Source organism: Peromyscus maniculatus, chromosome 9, assembly GCF_049852395.1.
Source record: "Peromyscus maniculatus bairdii isolate BWxNUB_F1_BW_parent chromosome 9, HU_Pman_BW_mat_3.1, whole genome shotgun sequence".
Lineage (NCBI taxonomy): Eukaryota > Metazoa > Chordata > Mammalia > Rodentia > Cricetidae > Peromyscus > Peromyscus maniculatus.
Window position 1 is genome coordinate 3,857,549 of NC_134860.1, and position 18,592 is coordinate 3,876,140.

At 49.0% G+C, this 18,592-nt stretch overlaps 1 protein-coding gene and 1 pseudogene across 3 annotated transcripts in view; one reads left to right on the plus strand and one right to left on the minus strand.

The window, feature by feature from the left end:
• Nucleotides 1-18,592, plus strand: part of Chdh (choline dehydrogenase) — a 36,164-nt gene that overhangs the window by 6,351 nt on the left and 11,221 nt on the right. The window lies entirely within an intron of this gene.
• On the minus strand, nucleotides 14,788-17,835 carry LOC102914748 (corepressor interacting with RBPJ 1 pseudogene; annotated as a pseudogene). Its single transcript, XR_013042594.1, has one exon. The product of XR_013042594.1 is annotated as a corepressor interacting with RBPJ 1 pseudogene (transcript).

Below are 18,592 nucleotides of genomic sequence, written 5' to 3' on the forward strand. Positions count from 1 at the left end.
GTTAAGAGGCACATGACCAGACACAGGCATACATACCCTTTATTTCTCTCACAAATGGTAGATCCCCACCACCACCAACAACAACAACCACCATTTTTATTTACTTGAGGTTATTTTCAAGAAATGTGTGCGGTTTCCCCGCCTGGATTCTGTGGACAATGTCCCTCTGCGTGCTACTCTGTTTTCTGTCTTCTCCTGTGCTCTATGGGAGACGCTTGCTGTATCTGAAATCATGATGGCGGTCCAGTTTAAGTGTTAATTAGCATCACTGAGTATTTCCCGGGCAGGGTATTTCCTAGGTGGCGTTGCCATCTTCCATGTAGACTCTGTCCCCAGTTGTCAAGAGCTGTCATGTGTTTTCAGTTGTCCCCTTTGCCCTTTGCTTTCCCCGCCTCTTCCGGTTCCCGGAACCCCTCGTTCTGAGGACATTGCAGCAGCTGCTGTGGAGGTCTGCAGTGGGGGGTGCAGGAAGGGGAGTGGCATCAGGACACCGTTAGGATGCTGTGGGGAGGGTTCCAGGGAAGGAGTCGTGGGGCCTGGCCAGGCAGGCCCGGTGGGATCGACCGAAGTGGATCCGCAGTCACTGAAGAATCAGGGACCCTCTGTACCCCGGTCTCCATCGCCAGTGCCCCTCTGTACCACGGTCTCCATCTCCAGTGCCCCTCTGTACCCCGGTCTCCAGTGCCCCTCTGTACCCCGGTCTCCATCGCCAGGGCCCCTCTGTACCCCGGTCTCCATCGCCAGGGCCCCTCTGTACCCCGGTCTCCATCTCCAGTGCCCCTCTGTACCCCGGTCTCCATCGCCAGTGCCCCTCTGTACCCCGGTCTCCATCTCCAGTGCCCCTCTACCCCGGTCTCCATCTCCAGTGCCCCTCTACCCCGGTCTCCATCTCCAGTGCCCCTCTGTACCCCGGTCTCCAGTGCCCCTCTGTACCCCGGTCTCCATCGCCAGGGCCCCTCTGTACCCCGGTCTCCATCTCCAGTGCCCCTCTGTACCCCGGTCTCCATCGCCAGTGCCCCTCTGTACCCCGGTCTCCATCTCCAGTGCCCCTCTACCCCGGTCTCCATCTCCAGTGCCCCTCTACCCCGGTCTCCATCGCCAGGGCCCCTCTGTACCCCGGTCTCCATCGCCAGGGCCCCTCTGTACCCCGGTCTCCATCGCCAGTGCCCCTCTGTACCCCGGTCTCCATCGCCAGTGCCCCTCTGTACCCCGGTCTCCATCGCCAGTGCCCCTCTGTACCCCGGTCTCCATCACCAGTGCCCCTCTGTACCCTGGTCTCCATCGCCAGTGCCCCTCTGTACCCCGGTCTCCATCGCCAGTGCCCCTCTGTACCCCGGTCTCCATCTCCATCCCTTCCCACTTGCATAGCAAGTTTTCACCCTGTACCTGCTGCTGGCAGCTTCAGGCTCCCTCATTGCTGTTGGTAAACGGTGAAACAACCTCCCAGTTCCATGTTGTTCCCTGATGGGTAAAGGTTGATAACACAAGTCCTCCAGGCTGCCGTTCTTTCGATGGCTCTGATACCTGTCCTGGGCCTGTCCCAAGAAGGGCCTTTAACAGCCCTGAAGAATCGGTCATTTTCTTCTTGTTGCCCTGTGACTGCACAAGGGCCCAGGCACCAAGGCCTGCGCTTGCTCAGCTGCAGCCAGTACGCCATGTCCCTGAGGTCATCTGCCCTGAGGTCAGCACAGTGTGTGTGGAGCTAACTCCTAGCTGGAGTGTACACCCTTAGCCAACCCGAGCTGCTTCCGCCGCCCCCCCCCCCCTGCTGCTCACTCACCTCTGGGAGGGCCCCCAACGACCTTGGACAGTCAGGGTCAATGCCTACATAAGCCTTCAAGGGAAGGAAGTGCCAGGTGGCCCCTCCACTCCCCCAACACAGAAGCGACTCACCCCCCCTCCCCCCCATTGGCAGTACAGTGGCCGCTTTCTCATCACTGTGACCAAATAGCTAACAGAGGTGACTTAAGAGCGGAGAGGTTTAGCGTGATTTGTAGTTCAGGGCGTGTAGTCTGTCGTGGTGGGGGAGGCACGGTGGCCGAGAGGCTCAGTTAGTGGGTACCAGAGCTTGTAGCAACGGCTTCGTGCATGATGCCAACAAAGAGTGCTTCAAGCCAGAGCCGGGCTGCGCTGTAGCCTCCAGGCCCACACCCAGTAACCCACTGCCACCAGCCCCAAAGCTTCCAACCTCCTAAAGAGAACTGTCAGCTGGGACCGAGTGTTCACACGCGCGAGCCACAGAGGCTATTTCCCATTCACACTATGAAAGGCAAGTGGGTGTCTAGCCCATGTTAGGTCCCCAGGGTTCCCCACCTGCGTTCTGCTTTTGGTGAAGACCGCCACAGAGAAAGAAGGGAGATCGGAGAGAAAGTATGGGTGGGCACAGAGGGCAGATTCTTGAACGCAGATGCTTGTGTGCCCCCCTGAGCGGGAGCAGGTCTATGGGAAGGGAGATGGGAAAGCAGCATTAAGTCCAAGAAGCCCCAAGGCAGGCAGTACCTGCCTCTCAAGGCAGCATGTAGGTTCCCAACTGAGAATCACCGCCCAAGTCATTCTGTAAGAGCAAGGCCCTGGGACACGTGACATCAGCCTTGAAGAGTCTCCATGCTGACGAGAAAGCTTGGCAGCCTCTGCTCCCTGTACTAAAAAGTGAGAGGTGGATAGTGAAAGAACAGACTCCGTTCAGAATGGGGGAGAGCAGACTTCGCTGGTCTGAGAGGTTGGTACCCCCAGACCCTGTGACTCTGTTTGTAAGGGTACAGGAGAACGAGAGGGAAGGGTCTGAGAAGCAGTTTTTTGTAGTGGAGAGTAGGGTGTGGGGAGGGCCTGGCTTCACCTGGGCAGGGCGAGAGAGAAACCAGACTGCCTGCTTTTTGCTACCTCCTGGCTTCAAGGTATGTGGGAGGGTTCTGGATTCCGTGGACAACAGGTTTCCTAAAGCCTTGGGCCTGTATTATGGCCCTGATTTTGGGGCTGGGGATTTCCCTCATCCCGTATTGTCCCATCTACAGTTCTTCACCAGCTACGTCAGAGTAGTCTGCTGTGTCACAGCGGCCAAGAGGGCACTGTGGTGGTATTGTGTTCCCCAAAATATTGTGTACTCTAATAAATTTATCTGGGGTCAGAGAACAGACAGCCACTAGATACAAAGGCTAAAAAATGGTGGCACTCACACCTTTAATCCTAGCATTCCAGAGATAGAAATCCTTCTGGATCTCTGTGAGTTCAAGGCCACATTGGAAATAGCCAAGCATGGTGACACACGCCTTTAATCCCAGAAAGCCAGCCTTTAATCCCAGGGAGTGGTGGTAGAAAGCAGAAAGATATATAAGGCGTGAGGACCAGAAACTGGAAGCGTTTGGCTGGTTCAGCATTTGGCTGGTTAAGATTTTGGCTGGTTAAGCATTCAGGCTTTTGAGCAATAGTTCAGCTGAGACCCATTCCGGATGAGGACTCAGAGGCCTCCAGTCTGAGGAGACAAGACCAGCTGAGGATCCGGCGAGGTGAGATAGCTGTGGCTTGTTCTGTCTCTCTGATCTACCAGCATGGACCCCAATAACTCGCCTCAGGTTTGATTTTATTAATAAGAACTTTTAAGAATCCTGCTACAGGCCACGGCCTTGTCCTCCTGTCAGAGGCCAGGTAGCTCCCTGTTTCTGGAGATGAGGATCCCCAATTGCAGCTGTCTGCCGTGTGTCTGTGTGTAGAGACACTCTTAGGAAGAGAAAGCTGAGTCTAAGAAAATTGCCATCCTATGTTGACGATATGAGAAATGGAGGGAAAACAGATTTCTGAAGAGAATGCCTTAAATTTTGTTTATTTATCAAGACATTTATGTAGCCTACATAGTCTGATCTCAAACTCTCTATGAATCCCGTTGTGATCCTTGTATCTCATCTCCCCAAGAACTAGGATTGCCAACATGAGCTAACACACTCTCCCGGCAAAGCTTTTTAGTTCATTGGGGCGCACCGGGCACGCAGTGATGTGCCTGTCATAATGGCTTTGATCTGTGTCCATGTCCAGGTAGCCACGGCCCGGTGAGGCCGTGAGAGAACTTCCTGTGTCTCTCCTGCCTGGTGCTCCCTGTCTGTCCTAGAACAGAATCAAGCTTGGCCCCAACATCTCAGGCTGCCAGGGACAGGTGGCCCCGTGCAGATCCATCCTTGAATGTTTCTCTGCAGCAAGCATTACAGAGCGCAGCCTCTAAGCTAGGCTCCAGCACTTGGAAAGTGGTACAGAGAAAAGTCCCGGGATGAACACGGCCAGTGTAGACGAAGGTTTCTCTACAATGCTGATATTTAAGCGAGGCCAGAGGAAAGGGAAGAGGAAGCCAGTTGAACAGAAACTGGTATGAGCACCTGGAGAAAAGGGTGATATGTGCAAGTGGCTGGTACATGCCTTTGGAACGAAGGTGCAGCTCACAGCGGGGTGGGAGGTGACAGGCGGAGACCAGCTGGGCTGGCTCTTAGAATGACAGTGATATTCTAAGGAGTTGGGTTGCCGGGAGGGGGCTGGAGGTGACAGTGAAGGTCCTATTAGGGCCACTAGATCCTAGTCTCAGCTCAGTGGCTGAGGCTCTGTCCCCTCTGGGCCACCTCTGCACTCCCCAGAAATGCTATAGGTCTGGCGATGAGGTAGCAGCGGCACCGAGCAAGGATCCGCTGGGCTGCAGGAAAGCAGCCAAACCTTTGCCAACTCCTTGGCCTCCTTTGTTCTGGCATGGGTGTTTGGTGCCTCATGCCCATCCCACGTTCTGACTATGCATGGCCTTTGGGCTGCCTTGATGTGGCTTAATTGGCAGGGACTGTGGTGGGGGTGGTCCACCCTCTGACTTGACATGGGGCATAGGCAGGGATCCGACTCGCTGGGGCTTATTTCCCTTGGGTAGCAAGGTGAAGATCCTTGCATCCCCTTGGGGACTTAATGGCGTAACTCATCCGGTGCTCCGCACAGGCAGCTGATCCTCTCGTCAGTTTGACATATGGTACCGTGCACATGGAGACTCTTCCTTCCTGCACAAACCCATTCTCAGTTGGCAGCCTCATCCGGGTCCTCTGGAGATTGCAAGTCAAAGCCAGCACTAGAAGGCCAGGTGACAAAGTTCAGATGTTCTACCCCAAATCCTCCAATGGAGAATGACTCCCAGATTGGCAAGAGCACCCATGGCCTCCAGCATGGGGTTCGCTGCTGCCTTGGGGGTGTGTGCGCTAGGAGGAGCAGCAGGTATGAAGGGCCAATAGGAGCCTGGAGTGGTCCTGGGACCCGGAGCCAGGACGTGATTCTTTCTGGGCCTTGACTCAGGTCTGGACTCAGGTCTCCCTGAGCCTTTTGAAGTTGCTAGGGCCATACAGTCACTATTTAATGGGTTTGCAGGACCCTTTTGTATGGACAGACACACTTCTTAGTAAGCAGAACTCTGTTGGAGGGCATTCGGATTAGTTTCTTGGCGGTGCTAACAACCCAGGACCGATCTCCTTCGGGTCTAGCTGTGCAGCATTCTCTTCTAGTTACATTCCTGGAAGTGAGATGGCTAAACCAAGGACTGTGCCTTTAAGACCCCAGTGTGCCCATTATTCTGCAAAGGCTTACTGCTCCCCAAATGGGCCCAGGACAGAATCAGTATTTGTCAAGGAGCCTGAGTTCCTCAGGTCAAAACAGCTCCTCAGCCTGGCTAGACCGTGGGCCTGCCTGGGTGTGTGCTCAGCCCTCTTCAGAGCAGGTTCTTTTTGGGTGACTGAAAGCCAGGACCTTTGGGGTCCATGGGGCTGACCCTAGTATAGTATGTATGTACTTAGTATGTACTGGGACAATATTAGAAAGGAAGTGTGTGTGTGTGTGTGTGTGTGTGTGCGCGCGCGCGCACACACACACACACACACACACACAGGGAAGGAAGTGCCATTAGGAGCCCTGTTCAAAAGTTCCTTTCAGATGGTTTCTAGTGTTCCAGCTGCACAGCCCTGCAGACAGATGTATCCCAAGTAAGGGAATGGGGTCCACACTTTATTCTGGCTCCAGTTGCTTTGTAACTTACCACCACCCCAAAATCATCAGACGTGTGTAACTGGTCACAGACTCAGAACCACGTGCAATCCGGACGTACATATGAAATGACCAGTGCTCTGAGCACAGAGTTGCACATACTGTGCAATACCCACTGCCAGTCTTAGGCCATGTGACAGCAGGGCGGCATGGTGTGGCGGCCCCGCGTCTGGGATTCTCCATTTCACTTCTGCTCTTCCTCTCCATATTCGATCTGCACTCCGCATCCAGACAGATCTTTGGCTGTCTTAGGACCAGACCCACACGAACCTGAGTTGAGGGCAAGAGTATCATGAGGAGTTGAAAACTTGCATGTGGCAGGGCTTGTGGTCTTGGCGATGCCGGAGGCACAAGAGAAGTGAAACTCAACCTTGAGAGGGAAGCCTCAGCAGGGCCTGCTCCTCAGCAGGCCCCCAGCCCCTCAGCAGGCCCCCAGCCCCTCAGCAGGCCCCCAGCCCCTCAGCAGGCCCCCAGCCCCTCAGCAGGGCCCCAGCCCCTCAGCAGGGCCTGCCCCTCAGCAGGCCCCCAGCTCCTCAGCAGGCCCCCAGACCCTCAGCAGGCCCCCAGCTCCTCAGCAGGCCCCCAGGCCCTCAGCAGGCCCCCAGCCCCTCAGCAGGGCCCCAGGCCCTCAGCAGGCCCCCTCCTCCAGGAAAAGGCTCAGAAATCTGTCCACTTTACTGTCCCTGTGGCCTGGAGTATGAAATAAAATATGGCAGATGCAAATTGAAAACTTGGGGGTGCCTTCCCTGCTCAGAGAAGCTGCTGTTCTCACATCGGTCTGGTCTGACTTGATCGTTTCATTTAGTGGTTTATGACAACGTTTGGTTTGCACTCCCAGCTGGCCTGGAGCTGCCATCCTTTCAGCCTCTGAGTTACAGCTTGACCATACAGCTGCCATGACAGGCTTAGAGGCCCAGACACAGCTTCTGGCAGGCAACACTTGGACCCAGGAAAAGCCATAAGCTGACCCCATCCAGTGGGGCCGGCATCTAAGAGGAAATACCTGACATTCCAAACATTCCCTATAGTTAGACAAATGTCAGCCAATCAGGGCCCTGAACCCTGGAAATCCTCTCACCCCAACCTCTGCTATGATAGAAACCCCACCTTGCCTGGCCTCTGGGCTCTCTGCTCTCACCTCTGTTGGGCAGACAGAGACCAAGCTCGGAGCTTGAGAAATAAAGGCTCTTTGCTTTTACATACAGGATTAGGTAGGTCTCTGTGGTGGTCTTTTGGAGATCTGGGCATAAGAGGCATGCACCACTGAGCCCAGCCCAGCCCTCGCCCGAAATATTTATACCTTTCTCATTCAAATGACTGAGTTACTTCACAGCCCCACCCAGAAACTGCCTGTGGGACCCTTCTACTAAGGGTAGGTTTTTTTGTTTGGTTTTTGTTTTGTTTTGTTATTGTTGTTGGGTTAAGTTTACAGTTCAGTCACAACCTTTACCACCGTGGGCCATTTCCACAATTCTTCAGCTCACCAGACAAAAGCTTTGCTCCCGTTATACACTTTCCCACTTTTAAAATCCAGTTTTTCTGTCTACAAATCACCTATCCTTGGGTATGTGGCTTATTTCACTTGCAATGATTTCCAGTTTCATTCATCTTTTAGCTTGTATAAGAATTCCATTCCTTTTTAAAGATGAATAGTGGTCCACTGTCTTTGCATGCCACAGTCTGCTTATCTATTCATCTGAACTCGCCAGCCTGCCTCTTCCCACCTGGTTCTTGGGATGAGGGTCCAGTGGGACCCTTTCCTTCATCTGGATACTCCTCAGTAGGATTACTGAGGCATGTGACAACTCTCAAACTGCTGGAAAAACTGCTACCTTGTTTCCCCGAGTGGCTGTAACATTTGACACTATCACAGCAGTGTGCAAGGGCTGTAACTTCTGGACATCCTTAGCAACTCTTGCTGTGTCCCACTTGTTTCCATTCAAGGCATACTGGTGGGTCTGAGCTGATCGCTCCCTGTGGCTCTGGATTGTATTTCTCTAATGACTGGTGAGGCTTAAGCATCTTTTTGTGCTCCCCTATCCTCTTCTCTGGAAAAGAATGTCTATTTAAGTCCTCATCTGTGGGTGTCCATGGGGGTGTTGCTGAGTTCCGGGAGGTCTTTGTGCACCCTGGATATTAGTGCTTTATCAGCCTGGGGCCGGCCGGCCGGCGCTCTCCATTCTGTGGCTTTGTCACTGCACTTAGATTTTGTTTCTGGGAACAGTGTCTTGCAAAGCAGCCCTGGAACTCCCCATAGGCCAGGCTGGCCTCACACACTGCTCTCCTGTCTCCGCCTCAAGGGTGCTGAGATTGCAAGTGTCACACCGACCCAAGCTTGTCGCTTCACTCTCCGTAGTGTCCTTTTTTTCTTTTATTTCCTGTCATGTTGGCATGATGTCTGAGAAAAGTCACCAACTCTAATGTCATGAAGATTTCTGCCATGTTTTCATCTGAGAGCTTTGTAATTTTATGCCTTGCCCTTATGTCTCTGATCTGTTCTGAATTAGTCCGTGTGTGTGTGTGTGTGTGTGTGTGTGTGTGTGTATGTGGTATACTCATGTGTGCACATTCATGTGTGTGCACATGGGTGTGGCTGTGCATGCCCGCGGCCAGAGGTCAGTATGAGGTGTCTTCTTAATTCTCCATCTCACTTTATTTGTTTGTTTGTTTGCATTGCCTAGGCTACTTCAGACTCACAGAGATCGGCCTGCCCTCCACCTCCTGAGTGCTAGGATTAAAGGCATGCGCCACCACACCTGACTCCCCTTTAATTTTTGAGCTAGGATCTCTTATTGAACCTTGAGCTCCTGATTCAGCTAGGCTGGTTGGCCATCAAGTCCTAGGAACCCTCCTATTTCTGCCTTCCCAGCAGTGAGATCACGTGCACGTACTGCCACATCTGGTGTGCTGTCTGTCTGTCTGACTCTGTGTGTGTGTGTGTGTGTGTGTGTGTGTGTGTGTGTGTGTGTGTGTGTTATGTACACGTTGTTTTCATGGTCACCAAATGAGGACAATACTCTTCACCTTTTCCCCTTGAAACAAGTGGACTGAAGCTAGGCTGGTGGCCAGCAAATTCCAGCGATCCTCCTGTCTCCCCATTCCGTAGCCCTAGGGTTATAGCCACAGGCGTGGCCAGGCCCAGCCTTTTCCAGGGGTACTGAAGACTGGAGTTCAGCTCCTCCTGGCTGTGTGCAGCAAGCACTTTACTCAGTTGAACCGTCTCCCCAAGCCCCTCCACCTGGCTTTCACGTCAGTTCTGGGGATCTGAACCCAGGTCCTCACTTTCCTAACTGAACCATCTCCCCAGCTTCTTGGATTGATTTTTGTCTGGAACACGAGCAAAGGTCCAAGTTCACACTCTAGTGTGTGAACTTGCTTCCCGTGGGCCGTTCGTTAAGAAGACCTTTGTTTCCTCTTTGAATGATTCGGGCGCTGGTTGAGAGCCGGTTGGGCCCTCCATGCAAGGGCTCACTTCTGCTTGACTGCATCGGTCCACACGCCTGTGCTTCTGACAGACAGCAGTTTGGGTGACTGTGGACTTGCAGGGGTTTAAAATCCAGAACTGTGAGTCTTCTAGCTTTGCTGTTCTTCCTCGGGTTTGGTTTGGTGTTTTTGTTATTGTTGTTTTTCCGTTTGGACGCCCTTGATTGATTCCATATAATTTCTGAAACACACTTCCCTCTTTTCCTTTCTTCACATTTTTGTGTCTATCCCGTGTGCGTGGGCCACTGTGTTTGCGTGAAGGCTGGAGGACAAGTTGTGGGAGTCACTTCTCTGTTCTCAACACAGAGGTTCTGGGCTCAAACTCAGGTTGCCGGGCTTGGTATCGAGCACCTTTTCCTGTCACCATCTCACTGACCCCCAACATTAGTTTTTCTGCTGCAAAAAGGAAAAAACATTGAAATCTGGTAGAAATCTACCCATTGAATTGGTGCTACTGTATCTTGACAACAGTAATTCCTACATCCTATGAACATGGGATATTTTTCTATTTTAATACCTTTTTTTTTTGTCTTTTCAGCAACATTTTATAGTTTTCAATAACCAATGTGATGGTTAATCTTGATTTTTAACCTGCCAGGATTCAGAATCTTCTCGAGTCCTCCACACTTTTGGTTGTTAGTGTGGGCATTTCCAGAAATTTGATGGGGAGGCAGGAGCACCCACCTACCCTGAATGTGCGTGGGGCTATGTCACAAGCTGAGACCCTAGACTGAATAAGGAAAAGTGAGCAGAGGCCGGCATTCGTCTCTCTCTGCTGCCTGAGGGCAAAGGCGATGTGACCAGCCACTTGACAGGCCGCCTCCATTCCTTCCCCTCTGTGATAGATTATATCCCGTCATGCCCTGAGCCGAAGCAAAGCCTTTCTTCTTTAAGCTGCTATTGTCAGGTAGTGTGTTACAGCAACAGTCAAGTAACTAATAACTAATGTAGTGTTTCTTTTAAATCCTTGGTTAATTTGATCCCAATCTTTTGTCTTCTCTCTCTCTCTCTCTCTCTCTCTCTCTCTCTCTCTCTCTCTCTCTCTCTCTCTCTCTCTCTCTCTCTCTCCTCCCTCCCCTCCCTCTCCCCCCCCCCAGTGCACACCCCCATGAACACACACAGGCACAGGGAGGCCAGAGGAGGCTATCAGGTGCCCTGCTCCATTACCCTTTCCTTCCTCTGCCTTGTTCCTTTGAGATAGGGCTTCTTGCTGAAACTAGACGTAGGCTTGAGGAGCCCAAGCCCCAGTGACCCTCCTGTCTCTGCCCACCGTGGTGGTGGGTTACTTGTGCAAGCACAGACATGCCTAGCTGTTTTGGTTTGTTTTTTTACATGGGTGCTAGGATCTGAACTCAGTTCTCTCTAGCCCTTATTTTATTCTTTTTTATGCCGTTACACATGTAATTCCTCCTTCATTTCTCAGACTGTTGTTACTGTATAGGAATGCAACTGATTTTATATAACTATTAAATTTAATACCTATAATAATCTCTGTCTGTCTGTCTGTCGTCTGTCTGTCTCTGTGTAATTCTTTTGGAAAGAACTTGCACTAGTGTGTTGATCCTGTTCTTAGCTGAAAAGCTTTCTTGCTGTCAGCATTGAACGCGGCGCTAAGGCTTATCGATTTTGCTGTTGCTCTGCGAGCCAGCTTTTTATCTTCATCAGCTTCCTCCATTGTTTTTCTTTATCTCTGCTCTCATCTCCAGTGTTTCCTTCCCTTTGCTAGCCTTGGTTTAGTTTGTTCTTTTTTTTTTTTTTTTTTTTTTTTTTTTTTTTTTTTTTTTTTTTTTGGTTTTTCGAGACAGGGTTTCTCTGTGTAGCTTTGCGCCTTTCCTGGAACTCACTTGGTAGCCCAGGCTGGCCTCGAACTCACAAAGATCCGCCTGGCTCTGCCTCCCGAGTGCTGGGATTAAAGGCGTGCGCCACCACCGCCCGGCTGGTTTAGTTTGTTCTATTTTCTAGTTGTTCACAGGATAAAGATCTTCCCTCTGTTTGAGGGCAGCAGATGCAGCTCAGCACGCGCTGATAACAACATGGCTTTCACCACGTTGCGTAAGCTGTGGTGTTGTGTAAGCTGTGGTGGTCCGTGCTTTCTTTTCTGTTTGGCTTACATGTTCTAATTTCCTCTGTGATTTCTTTTCTGACACACTGGGCTTTTAGAAGTGTTAATTTCATATTTTTGTGAGTTTTTCTTCTGTTTATTGACTTCTAGTTCCGTTCCACTGCTGTGCGAATGCATTTCCTGGTTTGTTTTCTGTCTTTAAAAATGCACAAGCTGTCCTAGAGGTTGGCTTGTGTACACTTGAGGGGAAAAATGTGTTTGTTCAGGTGAATGCTTTGTATACATTTGTTATGTCCAATTGGCTTGTGGTGTTTTTCTCCCTTCTATTACCTTAGTAATCTATCATCATTGAACCCCGAATATTGAAGTCTTCAGTTATTGTAGAACTATTTTCTCTTCAAATCTATTAGTTTGTGCTTTATAAATTCTAGCCCTTTCACGCATATATGAATTACATGCTTTAAAATTCAGGCAGGCTACAAGCTCCTGTGGTTTTCTTCCTATATTATGACTACACTTTTAGGATCCATCCCTACTGAGCTGAGATGCTGCGGTTCATTCACTGCCCTGTGGGGGTTCTCCTCCCTCCTTTTTCCCCTTCCTTCCCTCCTTCCTTCTTTCTTCATCTCCTTCTCTCTCTCTTTTCTACATAGAAAAGGTTCTATGTAGCCCACGCTGGTCTTAAAGTTGTGTCCTCCGGCCTCAGACTCCCAGGTGCTGTTAATCCGAGCATGCTCCACCGTGCCCGGATGTGTCCATTTCTTCGTGTGGCTCTTCTGGACTACTTCTGCAGTCTGTACGGCCATCATGCTGACTGCACAGTGGAGTCTGTTATCTTTCAGTGGTAGTTCCCTGGTGGCGTGGGCTGTGCCACTTACCTTCAAATGCTTAAGATCCAGACGTGTGTATCTTCTTCATAAGTGTCTCTTTATGTTTTGGACCCATTTGGCAATCAGGACATTTGTTACTGATGGCCTTAGGAGTATATGGTGTGTATGTTTTATGTGACAGTTCATTACAAGTCCACCCAGTGGGCTTATTCTTTCATTCTCTTGACAGTATCTTAGTAGATATTTTTTATGTTGATGAGATCTAGTTCATCACTTTTGTTTTTGTTTTTTGTTTGTTTGTTTTAGTGTGTGCCTTTGGCATCCTATCTTAGGAAATCTTTGTCACTCTGGGTTTTTTTTTTTTTTTTTACAGCTTCATGTTTTACTCTTGGGTTTGTGATCCATTAATTTTTAAGATACGCCCGAGTCCAGCTTCGCTTGTTTGTGTGCAGTGGTCCTGGCAGACCGTTTCTCTCCATTTCGTGGCTTTGTTTCTTAGACAAAGATCAGCTGATCTGTTTACGTGACTGTTTCTGGGCTCTGCTCTGTTCTGCTGACGGTTGCCTGTTCTGCTGGCCGGGCCACACTGTCTCAGTGACCGTGCTTCCCAGCAAGGCTGGACTTGAGGTGTGTCAGCCCTCCTCCTCCTCGGCTCCTCCCTTTGACCCTTGTGTTGGCCTGAGGCCTTCTGCCTCTGCATATAAACACTGCATGTCAATACTCACAAATCTTGCTTGGGTATTTACTGGGACTGCATTGCATTGATTTGTAAATCAAAATGTAAAGAAAACTGACAACATTGAAATCTCCCTCTCCACAAATCCAGAATGTCTCTCCACGTAGCTGGTTTTTCTCTGATATCTTTCGTTAGAGTTTGGTAGCTGGCCTTTGCAAATGTCTTTTAGATTTAGTCCTTTTTATTTGGTACATTGTGTTAAATAGCGTCATGTTTTCCTTCCAGGTACCCCATGCTCCTTGCTGGCATTCTGGAGAGTGATGATGCTTGCATCTAACCCTGAGTCCTGAGGTCTTCCTGGGACTGCTTGTCAGTTTCAGGAGCCTTTTTGGTCAGTTCTTTCGGATTTTCTACATAGATGATCACATCGGCCAGGGAGAGTTCACGTCTTTCTTCCCAGTCTGAATGCTTCTTTAACGTCCTCCTCTTGAGTGTTGAGTTATCTGTAACGGCCAGTGTGATGTTAGAAGTGGAGAAGGTGTCTTTGCCTTGCTCCTGATTTTGGAGGGAAAGCTTTTGAGTTCTTCGCCACCACTCTAGGAGCTTTATATAGATAATCCGTACGATGCTGCACAATGGAAAGGTACTTTTTAAAAACTTTGCCAAATGCCTTTTCTGCATATCTTGTTTCCATCCACATCTCCTGTAATAATTATCTTTGTTTCTTCCTTCATTTGTTTTACTTTTCTTTTTTTCCCCCCTCTCTTGGTTTTTCCAGACAGGGTTTCTCTTTGTAACAGCTCTGGCTGTCCTAAGACTCAATTTGTAAACCAGGCTGGCCTTGAACTCACAGAGATCCATCTGCCTCCGCCTCCCATGAGCTGGGGTTAAAGGTGTGCGCCACCTCCCCTGTCTTCACCAGCTGATTTTCTCTTTCTTTTCTTTCAGTGTTCTGTCTCTATTTCAGTGGTGTTTCAGAACAAAAAATAAAGTCACATCGTTACTTATATATTTTAAATCTTGTACAAGGCATAAAAAACAGTTACCAACAGAAAAAAAATTTTTTTCCTGTACCCCTAAATAGATTGCCTACAAATACCTGCAAACGTCAACCTTTGTGGTACTCATGTTATTGTATACTTGAAATGACAATTTACAGAGATGGAAAATTAAGAGGTTTGGGGTTTTTGTTGTTGTTGTTTTGAGACAGGGTTTCTCTGTGTAGCTTCGCACCTTTCCTGGATCTTGCTCTGTAGACCAGGCTGGCCTCAAAAGGAAGTTTGTTTTTTTTTAGTTAGAGTGATAATAACATGTGAGTTAGCCCTTGCTAAAGACAGGGAGAAAATGGAGTCCCTTTCCTCTCAGGCAGCTGTCCCAGGGCTCTGCTTCCCTTCTGCCCCTCGGTCCTCACTCCGAGGCACTGCTGTGCTCTTCTCCAGGGCGCTCACTGTGTGCTTTCTCTTCTGTACCACCGTGGCTCCTGGCCTCCTTTCCAGAGTCCACTCTTCACTGGACTCGGCAGCTCCGCGTCTCGCTCTGCTTGGGACATCCCCCCCCCCCCCCCCCCCCCCCGGACTCCCGCTTCCACCTCTCCTGCTTGGCAGTGACTTCAGATCCCCCGCTCTGTGGGGCCCTTTCCTTTTCAGACTGGGATGATGGCCTCTGGACTTGCCGTCAGAACAAGAATGGCCTCATCTGCTAATATCCTCCAGACTCTCTCATTTTAGAAACCTTCATTTCTCCCCCTGGCTTTCTCCTCTGTCACCGTGACTCTAGTTCTTCATGAAGGGTCGAGATGTGTCCTCTTACAGTCTCCTCTTCTCCTTCTCTTTTCTTTTCTTGTTACTCTCGCGGCTGCTTCCTGAAGTCTCAGCAAAGGAAGAGGGGATTTGGGGTGTGTGTGTGTGTGTGTGTGTGTGTGTGTGTGTGTGTGTGTGTGTGTGTGTGTGTGTGTACTTCTGCTTTTCTGTAGCTTTCCTCCTTTCCTTCCTTCCTTTTCTTTTTCTTTTCCTCTTTCTTTCTTTCCCTCTTTCTCTTTTCTTTTTCAAGTCTATCAAATTTCCCAGAAGCTTCTGGTTCTGTTGGGCCCCAGCAACCTTAAGAATTGAATTCCAGGCTCTTCTTTACCATCCCTTGCAACATATTCCTGCGATGGATCCTTTGTGGTCAAGTTCCTCCCTAGTACATTTCGTTTCAGTGCAAACCCATTGTTTCCCACCTCCGATATCAGCTCCAAGGGCTACATCGACGGCCTTGAGATCTCAGTAGGAACGGAATTGGTTCCAGGAAGGCCAAACAAGGGGCAGTCTCCGTCTGTGCTGACATGACCTCACTTGTGACATTTAATGCACCTTACATTTTGAACCCGAATGCCAAAGGGCTGATCTCTGATGTCCATGTCATCTTGGACTTATTTTTCTCTTGGAGATCTTTTCTGCCACTCACATTTGTGATAGGTCTCTCCTTCCTTTTCTTCTCTTTGTTTTCTTCTTTAATTCCTGCTGAGGCCTCATACATGACACTCAGGCCATTTACATGCTCATCTCCCACAAGCAATCTGTCATCCTGTGACTCCTGTCATCCTGTGACTGACTCCTGTGACTGATTCTTGTCGTACTGTGACTCTTGTTCTTTAAGGTACCGCTACATTAATTTTTCTTGTTTCTTTTTGTCATGTGATGTCTTCTGTTCTGCCAGCCCATGATGTATTGACCCAACATAAGGACCACACCACCTTCTTGATGTTGGATTTGGATAGAGGGTAAACGTCCTTTTTACACATGAAATGGGTGAATGATTTCCCTGTTTTGGAATCCAAGGTAGGGAAGCCAGCTTATAGGTTTGTGAGGGATGTAAACACACCCAGGGCACCATGAACTGATTTTCAAATGTGAAATGTTTCAAATGGTGAACACCCTGGGGTCAACCCCACTTGAATGTGGTGTATAAGTCTTTTTGTATGTAACTGGATTCATAACACTTTAAAAATGTTTTAGAGCCGGGCGGTGGTGGCGCACGCCTTTAATCCCAGCACTCGGGAGGCAGAGCCAGGTGGATCTCTGTGAGTTCGAGGCCAGCCTGGACTACCAAGTGAGTCCCAGGAAAGGCGCAAAGCTACACAGAGAAACCCTGTCTCGAAAAACCAAAAAAAAAAAAAAAAAAAAAAAATGTTTTAGATTTATTTATTTATTTTTGCATGTATAAGCATGTGTACATGACAGAATGTTGTGGCATGTATGTGGAGGTCAGAGGTCAGCTTGTGAGAGATGGTTCTCTACTTCTACAATGTGGTTTCCAGGAATTGAATCCAAGTTGTCATTCCTGATAGCAAGTACACTTACCCTCTGAACCATTTTGCTGGCACAAAATAATCTAGATTCAAGTTACTAATATTTAGCTGAGGGATTTTTCTTGCCTCTCCCCGCCAGCTGTATTGACCCATCATAAGGCCCACACCAGCATATTTAATCATCATTCTTCATAAGAGATACTGATCTGTAGTTCTCTTTCTTTGGTGCTTTTGTCTGGTTTGGGTATTAGTGTGATGCTGGCCTTGCAGAATGGGTGAAGATGTGTTCTTTCTTCTGACTGGGACTGGAGAAAATCAGTATATTCTCATCCTTAAGTGTTTGCGAGAACTTCCTGAGAATCCATCACTCTGGGCTTGCTACTTCGTTTTGGAATGTTGTTATTTATTACTTATGGTTATTTATTATTTATTATGTATATTGGCTTACTCTGCTTTCTTGTTTCTTCTCATAAGGTGTGCATTTTGGCACATTGTATCTTTCAAGGAACTGACCCATTTTTTTTCTGTCCCCCCCTCCCCCCTCCTCCCTCCCCCTCCCCCCTTCCTCCCACCCCCAACCCTCCCCCCCCTAGCTATCCTGCTTGGACTCTACTTATCCACACATTAGTTTGATGGTCTAAGCTCCTGGGTCCCCCTTCTTTCTCCTCCGCCCCTGTTCACTTCTCTCTCCACATTTTCATGTAGAGATTTCTCTTCACCTAATCTTCAACTTCGTGGATTCCCTCCCGTTACATCTAATCAAAACCTGTTTATCTCTAGTATTGTACTTTTTCTTGCATTTTTTTTTTGTGGTCTGATTGTTCTTTATTTTATATCTAGAATCCACCAATGAGTGAGTACATACCATAACTGTCTTTCTGGGTTTGGGTTACCTCACTCAGGATGATTTTTTCTAGTTCCATCCATTTGCCTGCAAATTTCATGCTTTCATTGTTTTTCTCTGCTGAGTAGTACTCCATTGTGTATATGTACCACATTTTTTTCATCCATTCTTCCGTTGATGGGCATCTAGGTTGTTTCCAGGTTCTGGCTATAACAAATAGTGCTGCTATGAACATAGCTGAGCATGTATCTTTATGGTATGAATCAGCATTCCTTGGGTATATGCCCAAGAGTGGGATGGCTGGGTCTTGAGGTAGTTCGATTCCTAATTTTCTGAGAAACCGCCATACTGATTTCCACAGTGGTTGTACAAGCTTACATTCCCACCAACAGTGGAGGAGTGTTCCCTTTGCTCCACATCCTCTCCAACATTGGTTGTCATTGTTTTTAAAGAAGATGGAGCATTTCAAATTTCTGTTCATTTATTAGTGGGGTATGGGGGGGTATGCACATGTCACTGTGTGGATGCGGAGGTCATAAGACAACTTTGGGGAGTTGGACCTCTCCTTCCATACATTTGAGGCAGGGTCTCCCTTGCTTCTGCCTTCCTGTGTACTCTAGGCTAGCTGACTCCACAGCCTTCAAGGCGATTCTCCCGTCTCCGTCTGCCACACCACTGCAGGAGTGCTGGGATTACAGATGAGGCCACTGTGCCTGGCTTTTCTTTCCATGGGTCCTGGTAACTAAACGCAAGTCACCAGGCTTGTAAAGTAAGCGCTTTCACCCACAGAGACCTCTCCCCAGCCCACTGATAACTTGTTCAAATTTTAGATGGTCTTTTAATAAAAACAAAACAAAACTCAGGGTGAAAGCTCAAAGATCAGAGAAGCAGAACAGCCAGCCACTAGTTCTTACTTCTGTGAAATCCCCAGTCTAAAGAGCGTGAGTTCCCGTCTCCTCACGCCTTATATACCTGGGATTAAAGGTGTGTGTGCTGCCGTGGCCTGGCTCTGTTTCCAGTGTGGCCTTGAACTCACAGAGATCCAGATCTCTGCCTCCCGAGTGATAGGATTAAAGGTTTGTGCCACCACTTCCCGACCTCTATGTCTAATCTAGTGGCTGGCTCTGTCCTATGATCCTCAGGGAAGTTTATTAGGGTACACACTATATCACCACAATAACTTCCTTGAAATTCCGTTCAACGTGTCCACTTGTCAAGGAAATCCTTTCTAATGGCTGTTACCTTGACTCGTGTAATGTCCTTGTTGGATGGCTCTAACACCACTGGGTCTGCTTCTGTTGCATGCTTTCTCTCTTTGTGAGGAGTGTTCTTTGTGTGTTTCCCAATTGTTAGGGAATAATGA